A 17,559-nucleotide genomic window follows, 5' to 3' on the forward strand; every position below is an offset into this window, starting at 1 on the left:
GCTTTTCTACTTCTAACTACTGGTTCATAAATGAATACGTTTGAAAATGGAATGCATCAACAGAACGGTGTTGGCAGTATAAAAATATCTACAGCACCTTGTATTCCCAGGTGGTCTCCCATCCAAGTACTAACCAGGCTCAACACTGCTTAGCTTCCAAGATCAGATGAGATTGGGCGTATCCAGTGTGGTGTTGCTGTAGATGAGCTTTGTGGTTTCTGTTAGAACTTTTCTACTTCTAACTACTGGTTCATAAATGAATACGTTTGAAAATGGAATGCATCAACAGAACGGTGTTGGCAGTATAAAAATATCTACAGCACCTTGTATACCCAGGTGGTCTCCCATCCAAGTACTAACCAGGCCCAACACTGCTTAGCTTCCAAGATTAGATGAGATTGGGCATATCCAGTATGGTGTGGCTGTAGATGAGCTTTGTGGTTTCTGTTAGAACTTTTCTACTTCTAACTACTGGTTCATAAATGAATACGTTTGAAAATGGAATGCATCAACAGAACGGTGTTGGCAGTATAAAAATATCTACAGCACCTTGTATTCCCAGGTGGTGTCCCATCCAAGTACTAACCAGGCATAACACTGCTTAGCTTCCAAGATCAGATGAGATTGGGCGTATCCAGTGTGATGTGGCTGTAGATGAGCTTTGTGGTTTCTGTTAGAACTTTTCTAATTCTAACTACTGGTTCATAAATGAATACGTTTGAAAATGGAATGCATCAACAGAACGGTGTTGGCAGTATAAAAATATCTACAGCACCTTGTATTCCCAGGTGGTCTCCCATCCAAGTACTAACCAGGCCCAACACTGCTTAGCTTCCAAGATCAGATGAGATTGGGCGTATCCAGTGTGGTGTGTCTGTAAACGAGCTTTGTGGTTTCTGTTAGAACTTTTCTACTTCTAACTACTGGTTCATAAATGAATACATTTGAAAATGGAATGCATCAACAGTACGGTGTTGGCAGTATAAAAATATCTACAGCACCTTGTATTCCCAGGTGGTCTCCCATCCAAGTACTAACCAGGCCCAACACTGCTTAGTTTCCAAGATCAGATGAGATTGGGCGTATCCAGTATGGTGTGGCTGTAGATGAGCTTTGTGGTTTCTGTTAGAACTTTTCTACTTCTAACTACTGGTTCATAAATTAATACGTTTGAAAATGGATTGCATCAATAGAACGGTGTTGGCAGTATAAAAATATCTACAGCACCTTGTATTCCCAGGTGATCTCCTATCCAAATACTAACCAGGCCCAACACTGCTTAGCTTCCAAGATCAGATGAGGTTGGGCGTATCCAGTCTGGTGTGGCTGTAGATGAGCTTTGTGGTTTCTGTTAGAACTTTTCTACTTCTAACTACTGGTTCATAAATGAATACGTTTTAAAGTGGAATGCATCAACAGAACGGTGTTGGCAGTATAAAAATATCTACAGCACCTTGTATTCCCAGTTGGTCTCCCATCCAAGTACTAACCAGGCCCAACACTGCTTAGCTTCCGAGATCAGATGAGATTGGGCGTTTCCAGTGTGGTGTGGCTGTAGATAAGCTTTGCGGTTTCTGTTAGAACTTTTCTACTTCTAACTACTGGTTCATAAATGAATACGTTTTAAAAAGGAATGCATCAACAGAACAGTGTTGGCAGTATAAAAATATCTACAGCACCTTGTATTCCTAGGTGGTCTCCCCTCCAAGTACTAACCAGGCCCAACACGGCTTAGCTTCCAAGATCAGATGAGTTTGGGTGTATCCAGTCTGGTGTGGCTGTAGATGAGCTGTGTGGTTTTTGTTAGAACGTTTCTACGTCTAACTACTGGTTCATAAATGAATACGTTTTAAAAAGGAATGCATCAACAGAACGGTGTTGGCAGTATAAAAATATCTACAGCACCTTGTATTCCCAGGTGGTCTCCCATCCAAGTACTAACCAGGCACAACACTGCTTAGCTTCCAACATCAGATGAGATTGGGCGTATCCAGAGTGGTGTGGCTGTAGATGAGTTTTGTGGTTTCTGTTAGAACTTTTCTACTTCTAACTACTGGTTCATACATGAATACGTTTGAAAATGGAATGCATCAAAAGAACGGTGTTGGCAGTATAAAAATATCTACAGCACCTTGTATTCCCAGGTGGTCTGCCATCCAAGTACTAACCAGGCCCAACATTGCTTAGCTTCCAAGATCAGATGAGATTGGGCGTATCCAGTGTGATGTGGCTGTAGATGAGCTTTGTGGTTTATGTTAGAACTTTTCTACTTCTAACTACTGGTTCATAAATTAATACGTTTGAAAATGGAATGCATCAACAGAACGGTGTTGGCAGTATAAAAATATCTACAGCACCTTGTATTCCCAGGTGGTCTCCCATCCAGGTACTAACCAGGAACAACACTGCTTAGCTTCCAAGATCAGATGAGATTGGGCGTATCCAGTGTGGTGTGGCTGTAGATGAGCTTTGTGGTTTCTGTTAGAACTTTTCTACTTCTAACTACTGGTTTATAAATGAATACATTTGAAAATGGAATGCATCAACAGTACGGTGTTGGCAGTATAAAAATATCTACAGCACCTTGTATTCCCAGGTGGTCTCCCATCCAAGTACTAACCAGGCCCAACACTGCTTAGCTTCCAAGATCAGATGAGATTAGGCATATCCAGTCTGGTGTGGCTGTAGATGAGCTTTGTGGTTTCTGTTAGAACTTTTCTACTTCTAACTACTGGTTCATAAATGAATACGTTTGAAAATGGAATGCATCAACAGAACGGTGTTGGCAGTATAAAAATATCTACAGCACCTTGTATTCCCAGGTGGTCTCCCATCCAAGTACTAACCAGGCCCAACACTGCTTAGCTTCCAAGATCAGATGAGATTGGGCGCATCCAGTGTGGTGTGGCTGTAGATGAGCTTTGTGGTTTCTGTTAGAACTTTTTTACTTCTAACTACTGGTTCATAAATGAATACGTTTGAAAATGGAATGCATCAACAGAACGGTGTTGGCAGTATAAAAATATCTACAGCACCTTGTATTCCCAGGTGGTGTCCCATCCAAGTACTAACCAGGCATAACACTGCTTAGCTTCCAAGATCAGATGAGATTGGACGTATCCAGTGTGGTGTGGCTGTAGATGAGCTTTGTGGTTTCTGTTAGAACTTTTCTACTTCTAACTACTGGTTCATAAATGAATACGTTTGAAAATGGAATGCATCAACAGAACGGTGTTGGCAGTATAAAAATATCTACAGCACCTTGTATTCCCAGGTGGTCTCCCATCCAAGTACTAACCAGGCCCAACACTGCTTAGCTTCCAAGATCAGATGAGATTGGGCGTATCCAGTGTGGTGTGGCTGTAAATAAGCTTTGTGGTTTCTGTTAGAACTTTTCTACTTCTAACTACTGGTTCATAAATGAATACGTTTGAAAATGGAATGCATCAACAGAACGGTGTTGGCAGTATAAAACTATCTACAGCACCTTGTATTCCTAGGTGGTCTCCCCTCCAAGTACTAACCAGGCCCAACACGGCTTATCTTCCAAGATCAGATGAGTTTGGGTGTATTCAGTCTGGTGTGGCTGTAGATGAGCTGTGTGGTTTCTGTTAGAACTTTTCTACTTCTAACTACTGGTTCATAAATGAATACGTTTTAAAAAGGAATGCATCAACAGAACGGTGTTGGCAGTATAAAAATATCTACAGCACCTTGTATTCCCAGGTGGTCTCCCATCCAAGTACTAACCAGGCCCAATACTGCTTAGCTTCCAAGATCAGATGAGATAAACGTATCCAGTGTGGTGTGGCTGTAGATGAGCTTTGTGATTTCTGTTAGAACTTTTCTACTTCTAACTACTGGTTCATAAATGAATACATTTGAAAATGGAATGCATCAACAGAACGGTGTTGGCAGTATAAAAATATCTACAGCACCTTGTATTCCCAGGTGGTCTCCCATCCAAGTACTAACCAGGACCAACACTGCTTTGCTTCCAAGATCAGATGAGATTGGGCGTATCCAGTGTGGTGTGGCTGTAGATGAGCTTTGTGGTTTCTGTTAGAACTTTTCTACTTCTAACTACTGGTTCATAAATGAATACGTTTGAAAATGGAATGCATCAAAAGAACGGTGTTGGCAGTATAAAAATATCTACAGCACCTTGTATTCCCAGGTGGTCTGCCATCCAAGTACTAACCAGGCCCAACATTGCTTAGCTTCCAAGTTCACATGAGATTGGGCGTATCCAGTGTGGTGTGGCTGTAGATGAGCTTTGTGGTTTCTGTTAGAACTTTTCTACTTCTAACTACTGGTTCATAAATGAATACATTTGAAAATGGAATGCATCAACAGAACGGTGTTGGCAGTATAAAAATATCTACAGCATCTTGTATTCCCAGGTGGTCTGCCATCCAAGTACTAACCAGGCCCAACATTGCTTAGCTTCCAAGTTCACATGAGATTGGGCGTATCCAGTGTGGTGTGGCTGTAGATGAGCTTTGTGGTTTCTGTTAGAACTTTTCTACTTCTAACTACTGGTTCATAAATGAATACATTTGAAAATGGAATGCATCAACAGAACGGTGTTGGCAGTATAAAAATATCTACAGCACCTTGTATTCCCAGGTGGTCTGCCATCCAAGTACTAACCAGGCCCAACATTGCTTAGCTTCCAAGTTCACATGAGATTGGGCGTATCCAGTGTGGTGTGGCTGTAGATGAGCTTTGTGGTTTCTGTTAGAACTTTTCTACTTCTAACTACTGGTTCATAAATGAATACATATGAAAATGGAATGCATCAACAGAACGGTGTTGGCAGTATAAAAATGTCTACAGCACCTTGTGTTCCCAGGTGGTCTCCCATCCAAGTACTAACAAGGCCCAACACTGCTTAGCTTCCAAGATTAGATGAGATTGGGCGTATCCAGTGTGGTGTGGCTGTAGATGAGCTTTGTGGTTTCTGTTAGAACTTTTCTACTTCTAATTACTGGTTCATAAATGAATAAGTTTGAAAATCGAATGCATCAACAGAACGGTGTTGGCAGTATAAAAATATCTACAGCACCTTGTATTCCCAGGTGGTGTCCCATCCAAGTACTAACCAGGCATAACACTGCTTAGCTTCCAAGATCAGATGAGATTGGGCGTATCCAGTGTGGTGTGGCTGTAGATGAGCTTTGTGGTTTCTGTTAGAACTTTTCTAATTCTAACTACTGGTTCATAAATGAATACGTTTGAAAATGGAATGCATCAACAGAACGGTGTTGGCAGTATAAAAATATCTACAGCACCTTGTATTCCCAGGTGGTCTCCCATCCAGGTACTAACCAAGAACAACACTGCTTAGCTTCCGAGACCAGATGAGATTGGGCGTATCCAGTGTGGTGTGGCTGTAGATGACCTTTGTAGTTTCTGTTAGAACTTTTCTACTTCTAACTACTGGTTCATAAATGAAAACGTTTGAAAATGGAATGCATCAACAGAACGGTGTTGGCAGTATAAAAATATCTACAGCACCTTGTATTCCCAGGTGGTCTCCCTTCCAAAGTACTAACCAGGCACAACACTGCTTAGCTTCCAAGATCAGATGAGATTGGGCGTATCCAGTGTGGTGTGGCTGTAGATGAGCTTTGTGGTTTCTGTTAGAGCTTTTCTACTTCTAACTACTGGTTCATAAATGAATACGTTTGAAAATGGAATGCATCAACAGAACGGTGTTGGCAGTATAAAAATATCTACAGCACCTTGTATTCCCAGGTGGTCTCCCATCCAAGTACTAACCAGGCTCAACACTGCTTAGCTTCCAAGATCAGATGAGATTGGGCGTATCCAGTGTGGTGTGGCTGTAGATGAGCTTTGTTGTTTCTGTTAGAACTTTTCTACTTCTAACTACTGGTTCATAAATGAATACGTTTGAAAATGGAATGCATCAACAGAACGGTGTTGGCAGTATAAAAATATCTACAGCACCTTGTATTCCCAGGTGGTGTCCCATCCAAGTACTAACCAGGCATAACACTGCTTAGCTTCCAAGATCAGATGAGATTGGGCGTATCCAGTGTGGTGTGGCTGTAGATGAGCTTTGTGGTTTCTGTTAGAACTTTTCTAATTCTAACTACTGGTTCATAAATGAATACGTTTGAAAATGGAATGCATCAACAGAACAGTGTTGGCAGTATAAAAATATCTACAGCACCTTGTATTCCCAGGTGGTCTCCCATCCAAGTACTAACCAGGCCCAACACTGCTTAGCTTCCAAGATCAGATGAGATTGGGCGTATCCAGTGTGGTGTGTCTGTAGACGAGCTTTGTGGTTTCTGTTAGAACTTTTCTACTTCTAACTACTGGTTCATAAATGAATACATTTGAAAATGGAATGCATCAACAGTACGGTGTTGGCAGTATAAAAATATCTACAGCACCTTGTATTCCAAGGTGGTCTCCCATCCAAGTACTAACCAGGCCCAACACTGCTTAGCTTCCAAGATCAGATGAGATTGGGCGTATCCAGTATGGTGTGGCTGTAGATGAGCTTTGTGGTTTCTGTTAGAACTTTTCTAATTCTAACTACTGGTTCATAAATTAATACGTTTGAAAATGGATTGCATCAACAGAACGGTGTTGGCAGTATAAAAATATCTACAGCACCTTATATTCCCAGGTGATCTCCTATCCAAATACTAACCAGGCCCAACACTGCTTAGCTTCCAAGATCAGATGAGGTTGGGCGTATCCAGTCTGGTGTGGCTGTAGATGAGCTTTGTGGTTTCTGTTAGAACTTTTCTACTTCTAACTACTGGTTCATAAATGAATACGTTTTAAAATGGAATGCATCAACAGAACGGTGTTGGCAGTATAAAAATATCTACAGCACCTTGTATTCCCAGGTGGTCTCCCATCCAAGTACTAACTAGGCCCAACACTGCTTAGCTTCCGAGATCAGATGAGATTGGGCGTTTCCAGTGTGGTGTGGCTGTAGATAAGCTTTGTGGTTTCTGTTAGAACTTTTCTACTTCTAACTACTGGTTCATAAATGAATACGTTTTAAAAAGGAATGCATCAACAGAACAGTGTTGGCAGTATAAAAATATCTACAGCACCTTGTATTCCTAGGTGGTCTCCCCTCCAAGTACTAACCAGGCCCAACACGGCTTAGCTTCCAAGATCAGATGAGTTTGGGTGTATCCAGTCTGGTGTGGCTGTAGATGAGCTGTGTGGTTTTTGTTAGAACTTTTCTACGTCTAACTACTGGTTCATAAATGAATACGTTTTAAAAAGGAATGCATCAACAGAACGGTGTTGGCAGTATAAAAATATCTACAGCACCTTGTATTCCCAGGTGGTCTCCCATCCAAGTACTAACCAGGCACAACACTGCTTAGCTTCCAACATCAGATGAGATTGGGCGTATCCAGTGTGGTGTGGCTGTAGATGAGCTTTGTGGTTTCTGTTAGAACTTTTCTACTTCTAACTACTGGTTCATAAATGAATACGTTTGAAAAATGGAATGCATCAACAGAACGGTGTTGGCAGTATAAAAATATCTACAGCACCTTGTATTCCCAGGTGGTCTCCCTTTCAAGTACTAACCAGGCCCAACAATGCTTAGCTTCCAAGATCAGATGAGATTGGGCGTATCCAGTGTGGTGTGGCTGTAAACGAGCTTTGTGGTTTCTGTTAGAACTTTTCTACTTCTAACTACTGGTTTATAAATGAATACATTTGAAAATGGAATGCATCAACAGTACGGTGTTGGCAGTATAAAAATATCTACAGCACCTTGTATTCCCAGGTGGTCTCCGATCCAAGTACTAACCAGGCCCAACACTGCTTAGCTTCCAAGATCAGATGAGATTGGGCGTATCCAGTATGGTGTGGCTGTAGATGAGCTTTGTGGTTTCTGTTAGAACTTTTCTACTTCTAACTACTGGTTCATAAATGAATACGTTTGAAAATGGAATGCATCAACAGAACGGTGTTGGCAGTATAAAAATATCTACAGCACCTTGTATTCCCAGGTGGTCTCCCATCCAGGTACTAACCAAGAACAACACTGCTTAGCTTCCGAGATCAGATGAGATTGGGCGTATCCAGTGTGGTGTGGCTGTAGATGACATTTGTAGTTTCTGAATAACTTTTCTACTTCTAACTACTGGTTCATAAATGAAAACATTTGAAAATGGAATGCATCAACAGAACGGTGTTGGCAGTATAAAAATATCTACAGCACCTTGTATTCCCAGGTGGTCTCCCTTCCAAAGTACTAACCAGGCACAACACTGCTTAGCTTCCAAGATCAGATGAGATTGGGCGTATCCAGTGTGGTGTGGCTGTAGATGAGCTTTGTGGTTTCTGTTAGAGCTTTTCTACTTCTAACTACTGGTTCATAAATGAATACGTTTGAAAATGGAATGCATCAACAGAACGGTGTTGGCAGTATAAAAATATCTACAGCACCTTGTATTCCCAGGTGGTCTCCCATCCAAGTACTAACCAGGCTCAACACTGCTTAGCTTCCAAGATCAGATGAGATTGGGCGTATCCAGTGTGGTGTGGCTGTAGATGAGCTTTGTGGTTTCTGTTAGAACTTTTCTACTTCTAACTACTGGTTCATAAATGAATACGTTTGAAAATGGAATGCATCAACAGAACGGTGTTGGCAGTATAAAAATATCTACAGCACCTTGTATTCCCAGGTGGTGTCCCATCCAAGTACTAACCAGGCATAACACTGCTTAGCTTCCAAGATCAGATGAGATTGGGCGTATCCAGTGTGGTGTGGCTGTAGATGAGCTTTGTGGTTTCTGTTAGAACTTTTCTAATTCTAACTACTGGTTCATAAATGAATACGTTTGAAAATGGAATGCATCAACAGAACAGTGTTGGCAGTATAAAAATATCTAGAGCACCTTGTATTCCCAGGTGGTCTCCCATCCAAGTACTAACCAGGCCCAACACTGCTTAGCTTCCAAGATCAGATGAGATTGGGCATATCCAGTGTGGTGTGTCTGTAGACAAGCTTTGTGGTTTCTGTTAGAACTTTTCTACTTCTAACTACTGGTTCATAAATGAATACATTTGAAAATGGAATGCATCAACAGTACGGTGTTGGCAGTATAAAAATATCTACAGCACCTTGTATTCCAAGGTGGTCTCCCATCCAAGTACTAACCAGGCCCAACACTGCTTAGCTTCCAAGATCAGATGAGATTGGGCGTATCCAGTATGGTGTGGCTGTAGATGAGCTTTGCGGTTTCTGTTAGAACTTTTCTACTTCTAACTACTGGTTCATAAATTAATACGTTTGAAAATGGATTGCATCAACAGAACGGTGTTGGCAGTATAAAAATATCTACAGCACCTTGTATTCCCAGGTGATCTCCTATCCAAATACTAACCAGGCCCAACACTGCTTAGCTTCCAAGATCAGATGAGGTTGGGCGTATCCAGTCTGGTGTGGCTGTAGATGAGCTTTGTGGTTTCTGTTAGATCTTTTCTACTTCTAACTACTGGTTCATAAATGAATACATTTTAAAATGGAATGCATCAACAGAACGGTGTTGGCAGTATAAAAATATCTACAGCACCTTGTATTCCCAGGTGGTCTCCCATCCAAGTACTAACCAGGCCCAACACTGCTTAGCTTCCAAGATCAGATGAGATTGGGCGTATCCAGTATGGTGTGGCTGTAGATGAGCTTTGTGGTTTCTGTTAGAACTTTTCTACTTCTAACTACTGGTTCATAAATTAATACGTTTGAAAATGGATTGCATCAACAGAACGGTGTTGGCAGTATAAAAATATCTACAGCACCTTGTATTCCCAGGTGATCTCCTATCCAAATACTAACCAGGCCCAACACTGCTTAGCTTCCAAGATCAGATGAGGTTGGGCGTATCCAGTCTGGTGTGGCTGTAGATGAGCTTTGTGGTTTCTGTTAGAACTTTTCTACTTCTAACTACTGGTTCATAAATGAATACGTTTTAAAATGGAATGCATCAACAGAACGGTGTTGGCAGTATAAAAATATCTACAGCACCTTGTATTCCCAGGTGGTCTCCCATCCAAGTACTAACTAGGCCCAACACTGCTTAGCTTCCGAGATCAGATGAGATTGGGCGTTTCCAGTGTGGTGTGGCTGTAGATAAACTTTGTGGTTTCTGTTAGAACTTTTCTACTTCTAACTACTGGTTCATAAATGAATACGTTTTAAAAAGGAATGCATCAACAGAACAGTGTTGGCAGTATAAAAATATCTACAGCACATTGTATTCCTAGGTGGTCTCCCCTCCAAGTACTAACCAGGCCCAACACGGCTTAGCTTCCAAGATCAGATGAGTTTGGGTGTATTCAGTCTGGTGTGGCTGTAGATGAGCTGTGTGGTTTTAGTTAGAACTTTTCTTCGTCTAACTACTGGTTCATAAATGAATACGTTTTAAAAAGGAATGCATCAACAGAACGGTGTTGGCAGTATAAAAATATCTACAGCACCTTGTATACCCAGGTGGTCTCCCATCCAAGAGGAAAGAAGAAAGGCTGCGCTATTTTGATGAACTGACAATGTAATCCTTTTGTATATAATTAATACAATTTATTAAAAGATATATAGAGATATATAATATCACTGTGCTTTTGTGATAATTAGATCGTAAAATGCATGCAACATAAAACAAAATAGATAAAACCATACAATATGGATAATAATATTTGAAAAAGGGGTTACCCAATGATCAGAGCTGTGAGTATATTTTAGTGGAAGAGTCCGTTCCAAATAGTTCCCCCAAATGGTTCTGTATCCGGTATAAATATTCAATGGGAGGTAAGCAGTGTCCCGTGGAGTGGCAGTGTCCGCTAGAGGAATTAGTGCTCCAAGATCTTGAATGGCGAGCTCCTCATGCAATGCGGAGGGTTGAATCAATCGGTCCAATCTGCTATTTGTGTCCTCCAACTTTATGTCGCAATCCGGAATTAAGATGGGGGATGGTTCGGCCTTCCAATCAATAGTCGTCAGCTCAGGGTCCCTTGTTAACCTAACGCGTTTCGTTGCGTTCAGCTAGCAGCTTTTTCAAAGGTGTCAGTTGTTTGGGTATGTGGGGTTTATATACCCCTTCCAATATGGTGGCTAATTATCACCTGGTCACAGTGTTGCATGATAATTAAAGAAGGAATCAAACAAAATATCTTAATATAGATAGAAGACAAACCTACTTCTTATTGAATGTAAACTATAAAGTGATATTCGTATTTTTATTAATATTCCCCTTTCTGAGTAAAATCAATTTTGTTTGTTCTGTAGTTAAGGGGAGGGGACAGCAAGTGTGTGTATAGTAACTAACCAATCGTTTATTTTGTTTACATGTGTTGTTGCTATGGAGACTGGATTGTGAGGATGTTATTGGAGGGGAGCACATTATCCGCCCCCTGGGACTGTCGATCACGTGATCTCTGCGTAGTTGAAGTGAACATAATAAGGAGGGAGAAGGAGGAGACCTTGTTTGTCCGATCATGTGACTATCCTGTGTCACGTGATCGGAACTCTGAATAGTGCTTAAGAGGGCAGGGAGTGCATTGCGGGAGCATCGTCACGGACGCATGGTCACGTGATCGGACCATGTGACCGCTGACGATACTCGTCACGGACGCATGGTCATGTGATCTAGCCATGTGACCACTGACGATACTCACGGTCAGAGGTGTTTCTATAGCTAGTTGGACGGAAGCACTAGAAATGAGACTTCCGCCAACCAATGATTCACGTGCAATGTATTCTCAGCATTTCCGCCAACCACTATGTACATTAATTACAAAGTGGCGCCCTTGTCCTCTGTATTTCTCTAAGTAAAGTATCTAGTTTTCACTTGGATTATTCATATATTTTGTGCATTATTCATAGTACATTGTTTTTGTAGAATTAGATATAAACAATCAGAGAGAAGTGTAGATATTTGAAGTTGGGAGGGACTAATAATTTAAAAGAAATGATGAGTAAATATAATTAAAAGCAAAAAGGAGATTTGAAAATTGCTGTGATAGCATCAAATATTAAATGTAGATCATAACTATATATAGAGATACCAAAGATCATTGATAATGATAAATTAAAAAGGGACATATATAATCAATAAGTATAAGTAAATATATATATAGATAGGGAGTGCGCTCCATAAGAAGGAATCCTAAAGCAGTAAGTTATAACGCTTTATATTTCTAATATATCTATAATAATTCAAAAGAAATCCCATTATCTCGGCCATTTTATTCATTATTGCACTTTATATTCAGTTTTAGCATGTCTATAATGATTCATGAGACTCCATTATCTCAGTCATTTTATTAGTTATCAACTGGCTCACAATATATAATCTAGAGGAAGAGGCATTGTATTATTGATATATAGTCTAGTATAATTTATATTTTATTTATATTTTTATATTTTTATTTTTTATTTTTTATTATTTTTTATTTATTTTTTATTTTTTATTTTTTATTTTTATTATTATTATTTATATTATTAATATTGTTATTGTTATTATTTTCTACTATCTCGTATGTAGATCAAATTAAATTATCATGTAATGAATTTGGCCCTTAATATAGTAAGACATAAATATGTATGTATTATGTTAGATTATAGTATTAAGTTCTATGGCTTCATTTAGACCACTCGGATAAATTGTTCCCATCCGGAACATCCAATAGGCTTCTTGTTGGCACAATCTTTTATACCTATCCCCTCCTCTATTAGTCAAGGGGATGTGTTCCACACCAATTAGTTTAAGATTCTTGGGATTTCCATTGTGGACCATATGGAAATGTTGGGAGACACTATGAGACTCCAACTTCTTGATGATGTTTCTACGGTGTTCAAGAAACCTAACTTTCAGTCTCCTAGTTGTTCGTCCCACATATTTGAGACCATACTCGCATGTTAAAATGTATATAACATACGTGGAATTGCAATTAATGAGATGTTTAATTTCATATGATTCATCATTATTTTCTGTTTTAATGAATTTAGTTTTATCTACATAATTGCACGTGATGCATCTATTGGCTCCACATTTGAAAAACCCTTTGGTTTCCATTTTGAGCCAAGAGTTAGTTTGGTTTTGTTCTTTTGGTTCTGGTTTCAAAAAACTTGGTGCAAGTGTGTTTTTGAGGGATTTATTTTTTCTGAAAATAAAAGTGGGAACAGGGGGTAATATTGGTGCTAGCAAATAATCCTGTTTGAGTATATTGTAGTTCTTCCTTATAATTTGTTTAATTTGGGGACAGTGGTTGTTATACGTAGAAATAAAGGCTATCTGTTTATTGTTGGAAATATCTGACTCTTCTTCGTTTTCTTTTATCTTTTTGGATAGTAGTGTTTTTCTTTCCATCTTTTTGGTATCTTCGAATGCCTTCTTCAGAAGGGCTTCTGGATAGCCCCTCTGTTTGAAGGACTCAAGCATCTGTTGTGCTTGTAACTCAAAGGACTCTAGATCGGAACAATTCCGTCTTAGGCGTATGAGTTGTCCCCGGGGGATGCTTTTCTTCCAGGGGGGGTAGTGTGCGCTGGAATAATGTAAATATGCACTAGTATCAACTTCTTTAGTATAATTCATAGTATATATTTTATTATTTTTAACCTGTAAGGTTATATCTAAGAAGTTGATACAGTGAGGGTGATGTTGGTGAGTGAAGGTTAAATCATATGTGTTAGAATTAAGACTATCAACGAATTTCTGTGCAGAAAGTGAATCCCCATCCCAAACAATAAATAAATCATCAATGTATCTGCCATAGAGGACCAGGCTCGCGCCCCAGTCCCCCCCCCCAAATAAGATGGTCCTCCAACTCCCCCATATACAGGTTGGCATAACTGGGCGCGAACCTGGTCCCCATGGCAGTCCCATTGATTTGTAAATAGTAATCATCAAGAAATAAAAAATAATTGTGTCGTAAAATATAAGTGATGGAATTTATAAGAAATTTTTCCCATCCAAGTACTAACCAGGCACAACACTGCTTAGCTTCCAAGATCAGAAGAGATTGGGCGTATCCAGTGTGGTGTGGCTGTAGATGAGCATTGTGGTTTCTCTTAGAACTTTTCTACTTCTAACTACTGGTTCATAAATGAATACGTTTGAAAATGGAATGCATCAACAGAACGGTGTTGGCAGTATAAAAATATCTACAGCACCTTGTATTCCCAGGTGGTCTCCCATCCAAGTACTAACCAGACCCAACACTGCTTAGCTTTCAAGTTCAGATGAGATTGGGCGTATCCAGTGTGGTGTGGCTGTAGATGAGCGTTGTGGTTTCTGTTAGAACATTTTTACTTCTAACTACTGGTTCATAAATGAATACGTTTGAAAATGGAATGCATCAACAGAACGGTGTTGGCAGTATAAAAATATCTACAGCACCTTCTATTCCCAGGTGGTCTCCCATCCAAGTACTAACCAGGCCCAACACTGCTTAGCTTCCAAGATCAGATGAGATTAGGCATATCCAGTCTGGTGTGACTGTAGATGAGCTTTGTGGTTTCTGTTAGAACTTTTCTACTTCTAACTACTGGTTCATAAATGAATAGGTTTGAAAATGGAATGCATCAACAGAACGGTGTTGGCAGTATAAAAATATCTACAGCACCTTGTATTCCCAGGTGGTCTCCCATCCAGGTACTAAAAAGGCACAACACTGCTTAGCTTCCAAGATCAGATGAGATTGGGCGTATCCAGTGTGGTGTGCCTGTAGTTGACCTTTGTGGTTTCTGTTAGAACTTTTCTACTTCTAACTACTGGTTCATAAATGAAAACGTTTGAAAATGGAATGCATCAACAGAACGGTGTTGGCAGTATAAAAATATCTACAGCACCTTGTATTCCCAGGTGGTCTCCCATCCAAGTACGAACCAGGCCCAACACTGCTTAGCTTCCAAGATCAGATGAGATTGGGCGTATCCAGTGTGGTGTGGCTGTAGACGAGCTTTGAGGTTTCTGTTAGAACTTTTCTACTTCTAACTACTGGTTCATAAATGAATACGTTTGAAAATGGAATGCATCAACAGAACGGTGTTGGCAGTATAAAAATATCTACAGCACCTTGTATTCCCAGGTGGTCTCCCATCTAAGTACTAACCAGGCCCAACACTGCTTAGCTTCCAAGATCAGATGAGATTGGGCATATCCAGTGCGGTTTGGATGTAGATGAGCTTTGTGGTTTCTGTTAGAACTTTTCTACTTCTAACTACTGGTTCATAAATTAATACGTTTGAAAATGGAATGCATCAACAGAACGGTGTTGGCAGTAAAAAAATATCTACAGCACCTTGTATTCCCAGGTGGTCTCCCATCCAAGTACTAACCAGGCCCAACACTGCTTAACTTCCAAGATCAGATGAGATTGGGCGTATCCAGTGTAGTGTGGCTGTAGATGAGCTTTGTGGTTTCTGTTAGAACTTTTCTACTTCTAACTACTGGTTCATAAATGAATACGTTTGAAAATGGAATGCATCAACAGAACGGTGTTGGCAGTATAAAAATATCTACAGCACCTTGTATTCCCAGGTGGTCTCCCATCCAAGTACTTACCAGGCCAAACACTGCTTAGCTTCCAAGATCAGATGAGATTGGGCGCATCCAGTGTGGTGTGGCTGTAGATGAGCTTTGTGGTTTCTGTTAGAACTTTTTTACTTCTAACTACTGGTTCATAAATGAATACGTTTGAAAATGGAATGCATCAACAGAACGGTGTTGGCAGTATAAAAATATCTACAGCACCTTGTATTCCCAGGTGGTCTCCCATCCAAGTACTAACCAGGCCCAACACTGCTTAGCTTTCAAGTTCAGATGAGATTGGGCGTATCCAGTGTGGTGTGGCTGTAGATGAGCGTTGTGGTTTCTGTTAGAACTTTTCTACTTCTAACTACTGGTTCATAAATGAATACGTTTGAAAATGGAATGCATCAACAGAACGGTGTTGGCAGTATAAAAATATCTACAGCACCTTCTATTCCCAGGTGGTCTCCCATCCAAGTACTAACCAGGCCCAACACTGCTTAGCTTCCAAGATCAGATGAGATTAGCCATATCCAGTCTGGTGTGACTGTAGATGAGCTTTGTGGTTTCTGTTAGAACTTTTCTACTTCTAACTACTGGTTCATAAATGAATACGTTTGAAAATGGAATGCATCAACAGAACGGTGTTGCCAGTATAAAAATATCTACAGCACCTTGTATTCCTAGGTGGTCTCCCATCCAAGTACTAACCAGGCCCAACACTGCTGAGCTTTTAAGATCAGATGAGATTGGGTGTATCCAGTGTGGTGTGGCTGTAGATGACCTTTGTGGTTTCTGTTAGAACTTTTCTACTACTAACTACTGGTTCATAAATGAATATGTTTGAAAATGGAATGCATCAACAGAACGGTGTTGGCAGTATAAAAAAATCTACAGCACCTTGTATTCCCAGGTGGTCTCCCATCCAAGTACTAACCAGGCCCAACACTGCTTAGCTTCCAAGATCAGATGAGATTGGGCGTATTCAGTGTAGTGTGGCTGTAGATGAGCTTTGTGGTTTCTGTTGGAACGTTTCTACTTCTAACTACTGGTTCATAAATGAATACGTTTGAAAATGGAATGCATCAACAGAACGGTGTTGGCAGTATAAAATATCTACAGCACCTTGTATTCTCAGGTGGTCTCCCATCCAAGTACTAACCAGGCCCAACACTGCTTAGCTTCCAAGATCAGATGAGATTGGGCGTATCCAGTGTGGTGTGGCTGTAGTTGACCTTTGTGGTTTCTATTAGAACTTTTCTACTTCTAACTACTGGTTCATAAATGAAAACGTTTGAAAATGGAATGCATCAACAGAACGGTGTTGGCAGTATAAAAATATCTACAGCACTTTGTATTCCCAGGTGGTCTCCCATCCAAGTACGAACCAGGCCCAACACTGCTTAGCTTCCAAGATCAGATGAGATTGGGCGTATCCAGTGTGGTGTGGCTGTAGACGAGCTTTGAGGTTTCTGTTAGAACTTTTCTACTTCTAACTACTGGTTCATAAATGAATACGTTTGAAAATGGAATGCATCAACAGAACGGTGTTGGCAGTATAAAAATATCTACAGCACCTTGTATTCCCAGGTGGTCTCCCATCCAAGTACTAACCAGGCCCAACACTGCTTAGCTTCCAAGATTAGATGAGATTGGGCGTATCCAGTGTGGTTTGGATGTAGATGAGCTTTGTGGTTTCTGTTAGAACTTTTCTACTTCTAACTACTGGTTCATAAATGAATACGTTTGAAAATGGAATGCATCAACAGAACGGTGTTGGCAGTATAAAAATATCTACAGCACCTTGTATTCCCAGGTGGTCTCCCATCCAAGTACTAACCAGACCCAACACTGCTTAGCTTCCAAGATCAGATGAGATTGGGCGTATCCAGTGTGGTGTGGCTGTAGATAAGCTTTGTGATTTCTGTTAGAACTTTTCTACTTCTAACTACTGGTTCATAAATGAATACGTTTGAAAATGGAATGCATCAACAGAACGGTGTTGGCAGTATAA

General features: G+C 40.3%; 27 non-coding genes and 34 pseudogenes across 27 annotated transcripts; all 61 read right to left on the reverse strand.

Annotated features, from left to right (window-relative positions):
- Positions 1-85: 85 nt before the first annotated feature.
- Positions 86-204, reverse strand: LOC135070373 (5S ribosomal RNA). Its single transcript, XR_010256540.1, has one exon. It is a non-coding gene; the product is annotated as a 5S ribosomal RNA (ribosomal RNA).
- A 107-nt stretch (positions 205-311) lies between these two features.
- LOC134892255 (5S ribosomal RNA) lies at positions 312-430 on the reverse strand (annotated as a pseudogene).
- A 107-nt stretch (positions 431-537) lies between these two features.
- On the reverse strand, positions 538-656 carry LOC134890310 (5S ribosomal RNA; annotated as a pseudogene).
- A 107-nt stretch (positions 657-763) lies between these two features.
- Positions 764-882, reverse strand: LOC134884635 (5S ribosomal RNA). The gene has a single exon (XR_010168776.1). It is a non-coding gene; the product is annotated as a 5S ribosomal RNA (ribosomal RNA).
- A 107-nt stretch (positions 883-989) lies between these two features.
- On the reverse strand, positions 990-1,108 carry LOC135069552 (5S ribosomal RNA). The gene has a single exon (XR_010255732.1). It is a non-coding gene; the product is annotated as a 5S ribosomal RNA (ribosomal RNA).
- Positions 1,109-1,215: 107 nt separating this feature from the next.
- Positions 1,216-1,334, reverse strand: LOC134895402 (5S ribosomal RNA; annotated as a pseudogene).
- Positions 1,335-1,441: 107 nt separating this feature from the next.
- Positions 1,442-1,560, reverse strand: LOC135065169 (5S ribosomal RNA). The gene has a single exon (XR_010251457.1). It is a non-coding gene; the product is annotated as a 5S ribosomal RNA (ribosomal RNA).
- A 107-nt stretch (positions 1,561-1,667) lies between these two features.
- On the reverse strand, positions 1,668-1,786 carry LOC134894195 (5S ribosomal RNA; annotated as a pseudogene).
- A 107-nt stretch (positions 1,787-1,893) lies between these two features.
- LOC134891585 (5S ribosomal RNA) lies at positions 1,894-2,012 on the reverse strand (annotated as a pseudogene).
- A 107-nt stretch (positions 2,013-2,119) lies between these two features.
- On the reverse strand, positions 2,120-2,238 carry LOC134888795 (5S ribosomal RNA; annotated as a pseudogene).
- A 107-nt stretch (positions 2,239-2,345) lies between these two features.
- LOC134888270 (5S ribosomal RNA) lies at positions 2,346-2,464 on the reverse strand (annotated as a pseudogene).
- A 107-nt stretch (positions 2,465-2,571) lies between these two features.
- Positions 2,572-2,690, reverse strand: LOC134887600 (5S ribosomal RNA; annotated as a pseudogene).
- A 107-nt stretch (positions 2,691-2,797) lies between these two features.
- Positions 2,798-2,916, reverse strand: LOC134901427 (5S ribosomal RNA). Its single transcript, XR_010174919.1, has one exon. It is a non-coding gene; the product is annotated as a 5S ribosomal RNA (ribosomal RNA).
- A 107-nt stretch (positions 2,917-3,023) lies between these two features.
- LOC134893905 (5S ribosomal RNA) lies at positions 3,024-3,142 on the reverse strand (annotated as a pseudogene).
- Positions 3,143-3,249: 107 nt separating this feature from the next.
- LOC134902164 (5S ribosomal RNA) lies at positions 3,250-3,368 on the reverse strand. The gene has a single exon (XR_010175636.1). It is a non-coding gene; the product is annotated as a 5S ribosomal RNA (ribosomal RNA).
- Positions 3,369-3,475: 107 nt separating this feature from the next.
- Positions 3,476-3,594, reverse strand: LOC134894615 (5S ribosomal RNA; annotated as a pseudogene).
- A 107-nt stretch (positions 3,595-3,701) lies between these two features.
- Positions 3,702-3,819, reverse strand: LOC134895528 (5S ribosomal RNA; annotated as a pseudogene).
- Positions 3,820-3,926: 107 nt separating this feature from the next.
- LOC135068732 (5S ribosomal RNA) lies at positions 3,927-4,045 on the reverse strand. Its single transcript, XR_010254925.1, has one exon. It is a non-coding gene; the product is annotated as a 5S ribosomal RNA (ribosomal RNA).
- A 107-nt stretch (positions 4,046-4,152) lies between these two features.
- Positions 4,153-4,271, reverse strand: LOC134886844 (5S ribosomal RNA). Its single transcript, XR_010170922.1, has one exon. It is a non-coding gene; the product is annotated as a 5S ribosomal RNA (ribosomal RNA).
- Positions 4,272-4,378: 107 nt separating this feature from the next.
- LOC134892240 (5S ribosomal RNA) lies at positions 4,379-4,497 on the reverse strand (annotated as a pseudogene).
- Positions 4,498-4,604: 107 nt separating this feature from the next.
- Positions 4,605-4,723, reverse strand: LOC134886846 (5S ribosomal RNA). Its single transcript, XR_010170924.1, has one exon. It is a non-coding gene; the product is annotated as a 5S ribosomal RNA (ribosomal RNA).
- A 107-nt stretch (positions 4,724-4,830) lies between these two features.
- Positions 4,831-4,949, reverse strand: LOC135065843 (5S ribosomal RNA). Its single transcript, XR_010252113.1, has one exon. It is a non-coding gene; the product is annotated as a 5S ribosomal RNA (ribosomal RNA).
- Positions 4,950-5,056: 107 nt separating this feature from the next.
- On the reverse strand, positions 5,057-5,175 carry LOC134891310 (5S ribosomal RNA; annotated as a pseudogene).
- A 107-nt stretch (positions 5,176-5,282) lies between these two features.
- LOC134893774 (5S ribosomal RNA) lies at positions 5,283-5,401 on the reverse strand (annotated as a pseudogene).
- Positions 5,402-5,508: 107 nt separating this feature from the next.
- Positions 5,509-5,628, reverse strand: LOC134893433 (5S ribosomal RNA; annotated as a pseudogene).
- A 107-nt stretch (positions 5,629-5,735) lies between these two features.
- Positions 5,736-5,854, reverse strand: LOC135065939 (5S ribosomal RNA). Its single transcript, XR_010252204.1, has one exon. It is a non-coding gene; the product is annotated as a 5S ribosomal RNA (ribosomal RNA).
- Positions 5,855-5,961: 107 nt separating this feature from the next.
- On the reverse strand, positions 5,962-6,080 carry LOC134891311 (5S ribosomal RNA; annotated as a pseudogene).
- Positions 6,081-6,187: 107 nt separating this feature from the next.
- Positions 6,188-6,306, reverse strand: LOC135068423 (5S ribosomal RNA). The gene has a single exon (XR_010254625.1). It is a non-coding gene; the product is annotated as a 5S ribosomal RNA (ribosomal RNA).
- A 107-nt stretch (positions 6,307-6,413) lies between these two features.
- Positions 6,414-6,532, reverse strand: LOC135066544 (5S ribosomal RNA). The gene has a single exon (XR_010252790.1). It is a non-coding gene; the product is annotated as a 5S ribosomal RNA (ribosomal RNA).
- A 107-nt stretch (positions 6,533-6,639) lies between these two features.
- Positions 6,640-6,758, reverse strand: LOC134896013 (5S ribosomal RNA; annotated as a pseudogene).
- Positions 6,759-6,865: 107 nt separating this feature from the next.
- LOC135060218 (5S ribosomal RNA) lies at positions 6,866-6,984 on the reverse strand. Its single transcript, XR_010246611.1, has one exon. It is a non-coding gene; the product is annotated as a 5S ribosomal RNA (ribosomal RNA).
- A 107-nt stretch (positions 6,985-7,091) lies between these two features.
- Positions 7,092-7,210, reverse strand: LOC134894196 (5S ribosomal RNA; annotated as a pseudogene).
- A 107-nt stretch (positions 7,211-7,317) lies between these two features.
- Positions 7,318-7,436, reverse strand: LOC134889545 (5S ribosomal RNA; annotated as a pseudogene).
- Positions 7,437-7,544: 108 nt separating this feature from the next.
- On the reverse strand, positions 7,545-7,663 carry LOC134890569 (5S ribosomal RNA; annotated as a pseudogene).
- Positions 7,664-7,770: 107 nt separating this feature from the next.
- LOC134886909 (5S ribosomal RNA) lies at positions 7,771-7,889 on the reverse strand (annotated as a pseudogene).
- Positions 7,890-7,996: 107 nt separating this feature from the next.
- On the reverse strand, positions 7,997-8,115 carry LOC134891616 (5S ribosomal RNA; annotated as a pseudogene).
- Positions 8,116-8,221: 106 nt separating this feature from the next.
- On the reverse strand, positions 8,222-8,341 carry LOC134893435 (5S ribosomal RNA; annotated as a pseudogene).
- Positions 8,342-8,448: 107 nt separating this feature from the next.
- Positions 8,449-8,567, reverse strand: LOC135065940 (5S ribosomal RNA). The gene has a single exon (XR_010252205.1). It is a non-coding gene; the product is annotated as a 5S ribosomal RNA (ribosomal RNA).
- Positions 8,568-8,674: 107 nt separating this feature from the next.
- On the reverse strand, positions 8,675-8,793 carry LOC134891312 (5S ribosomal RNA; annotated as a pseudogene).
- A 107-nt stretch (positions 8,794-8,900) lies between these two features.
- Positions 8,901-9,019, reverse strand: LOC134892738 (5S ribosomal RNA; annotated as a pseudogene).
- Positions 9,020-9,126: 107 nt separating this feature from the next.
- LOC135066545 (5S ribosomal RNA) lies at positions 9,127-9,245 on the reverse strand. Its single transcript, XR_010252791.1, has one exon. It is a non-coding gene; the product is annotated as a 5S ribosomal RNA (ribosomal RNA).
- Positions 9,246-9,352: 107 nt separating this feature from the next.
- On the reverse strand, positions 9,353-9,471 carry LOC134895403 (5S ribosomal RNA; annotated as a pseudogene).
- Positions 9,472-9,578: 107 nt separating this feature from the next.
- On the reverse strand, positions 9,579-9,697 carry LOC135059386 (5S ribosomal RNA). Its single transcript, XR_010245791.1, has one exon. It is a non-coding gene; the product is annotated as a 5S ribosomal RNA (ribosomal RNA).
- A 107-nt stretch (positions 9,698-9,804) lies between these two features.
- LOC134895404 (5S ribosomal RNA) lies at positions 9,805-9,923 on the reverse strand (annotated as a pseudogene).
- A 107-nt stretch (positions 9,924-10,030) lies between these two features.
- Positions 10,031-10,149, reverse strand: LOC135060219 (5S ribosomal RNA). The gene has a single exon (XR_010246612.1). It is a non-coding gene; the product is annotated as a 5S ribosomal RNA (ribosomal RNA).
- A 107-nt stretch (positions 10,150-10,256) lies between these two features.
- Positions 10,257-10,375, reverse strand: LOC134896128 (5S ribosomal RNA; annotated as a pseudogene).
- Positions 10,376-14,173: 3,798 nt separating this feature from the next.
- On the reverse strand, positions 14,174-14,292 carry LOC135066386 (5S ribosomal RNA). The gene has a single exon (XR_010252633.1). It is a non-coding gene; the product is annotated as a 5S ribosomal RNA (ribosomal RNA).
- Positions 14,293-14,399: 107 nt separating this feature from the next.
- On the reverse strand, positions 14,400-14,518 carry LOC134892710 (5S ribosomal RNA; annotated as a pseudogene).
- Positions 14,519-14,625: 107 nt separating this feature from the next.
- On the reverse strand, positions 14,626-14,744 carry LOC134891107 (5S ribosomal RNA; annotated as a pseudogene).
- Positions 14,745-14,851: 107 nt separating this feature from the next.
- On the reverse strand, positions 14,852-14,970 carry LOC135065691 (5S ribosomal RNA). The gene has a single exon (XR_010251964.1). It is a non-coding gene; the product is annotated as a 5S ribosomal RNA (ribosomal RNA).
- A 107-nt stretch (positions 14,971-15,077) lies between these two features.
- LOC134885192 (5S ribosomal RNA) lies at positions 15,078-15,196 on the reverse strand. The gene has a single exon (XR_010169313.1). It is a non-coding gene; the product is annotated as a 5S ribosomal RNA (ribosomal RNA).
- A 107-nt stretch (positions 15,197-15,303) lies between these two features.
- On the reverse strand, positions 15,304-15,422 carry LOC134901596 (5S ribosomal RNA). The gene has a single exon (XR_010175082.1). It is a non-coding gene; the product is annotated as a 5S ribosomal RNA (ribosomal RNA).
- Positions 15,423-15,529: 107 nt separating this feature from the next.
- LOC135068227 (5S ribosomal RNA) lies at positions 15,530-15,648 on the reverse strand. The gene has a single exon (XR_010254433.1). It is a non-coding gene; the product is annotated as a 5S ribosomal RNA (ribosomal RNA).
- A 107-nt stretch (positions 15,649-15,755) lies between these two features.
- On the reverse strand, positions 15,756-15,874 carry LOC135058574 (5S ribosomal RNA). The gene has a single exon (XR_010245001.1). It is a non-coding gene; the product is annotated as a 5S ribosomal RNA (ribosomal RNA).
- A 107-nt stretch (positions 15,875-15,981) lies between these two features.
- Positions 15,982-16,100, reverse strand: LOC134895223 (5S ribosomal RNA; annotated as a pseudogene).
- A 107-nt stretch (positions 16,101-16,207) lies between these two features.
- LOC134891782 (5S ribosomal RNA) lies at positions 16,208-16,326 on the reverse strand (annotated as a pseudogene).
- A 107-nt stretch (positions 16,327-16,433) lies between these two features.
- Positions 16,434-16,552, reverse strand: LOC135058606 (5S ribosomal RNA). Its single transcript, XR_010245032.1, has one exon. It is a non-coding gene; the product is annotated as a 5S ribosomal RNA (ribosomal RNA).
- Positions 16,553-16,658: 106 nt separating this feature from the next.
- LOC135062562 (5S ribosomal RNA) lies at positions 16,659-16,777 on the reverse strand. Its single transcript, XR_010248910.1, has one exon. It is a non-coding gene; the product is annotated as a 5S ribosomal RNA (ribosomal RNA).
- Positions 16,778-16,884: 107 nt separating this feature from the next.
- LOC134887113 (5S ribosomal RNA) lies at positions 16,885-17,003 on the reverse strand (annotated as a pseudogene).
- A 107-nt stretch (positions 17,004-17,110) lies between these two features.
- LOC134887786 (5S ribosomal RNA) lies at positions 17,111-17,229 on the reverse strand (annotated as a pseudogene).
- A 107-nt stretch (positions 17,230-17,336) lies between these two features.
- Positions 17,337-17,455, reverse strand: LOC135062214 (5S ribosomal RNA). The gene has a single exon (XR_010248568.1). It is a non-coding gene; the product is annotated as a 5S ribosomal RNA (ribosomal RNA).
- Between the last annotated feature and the right edge of the window lie 104 nt (positions 17,456-17,559).

Source organism: Pseudophryne corroboree, chromosome 3 (assembly GCF_028390025.1).
Source record: "Pseudophryne corroboree isolate aPseCor3 chromosome 3, aPseCor3.hap2, whole genome shotgun sequence".
Taxonomy (NCBI): domain Eukaryota; kingdom Metazoa; phylum Chordata; class Amphibia; order Anura; family Myobatrachidae; genus Pseudophryne; species Pseudophryne corroboree.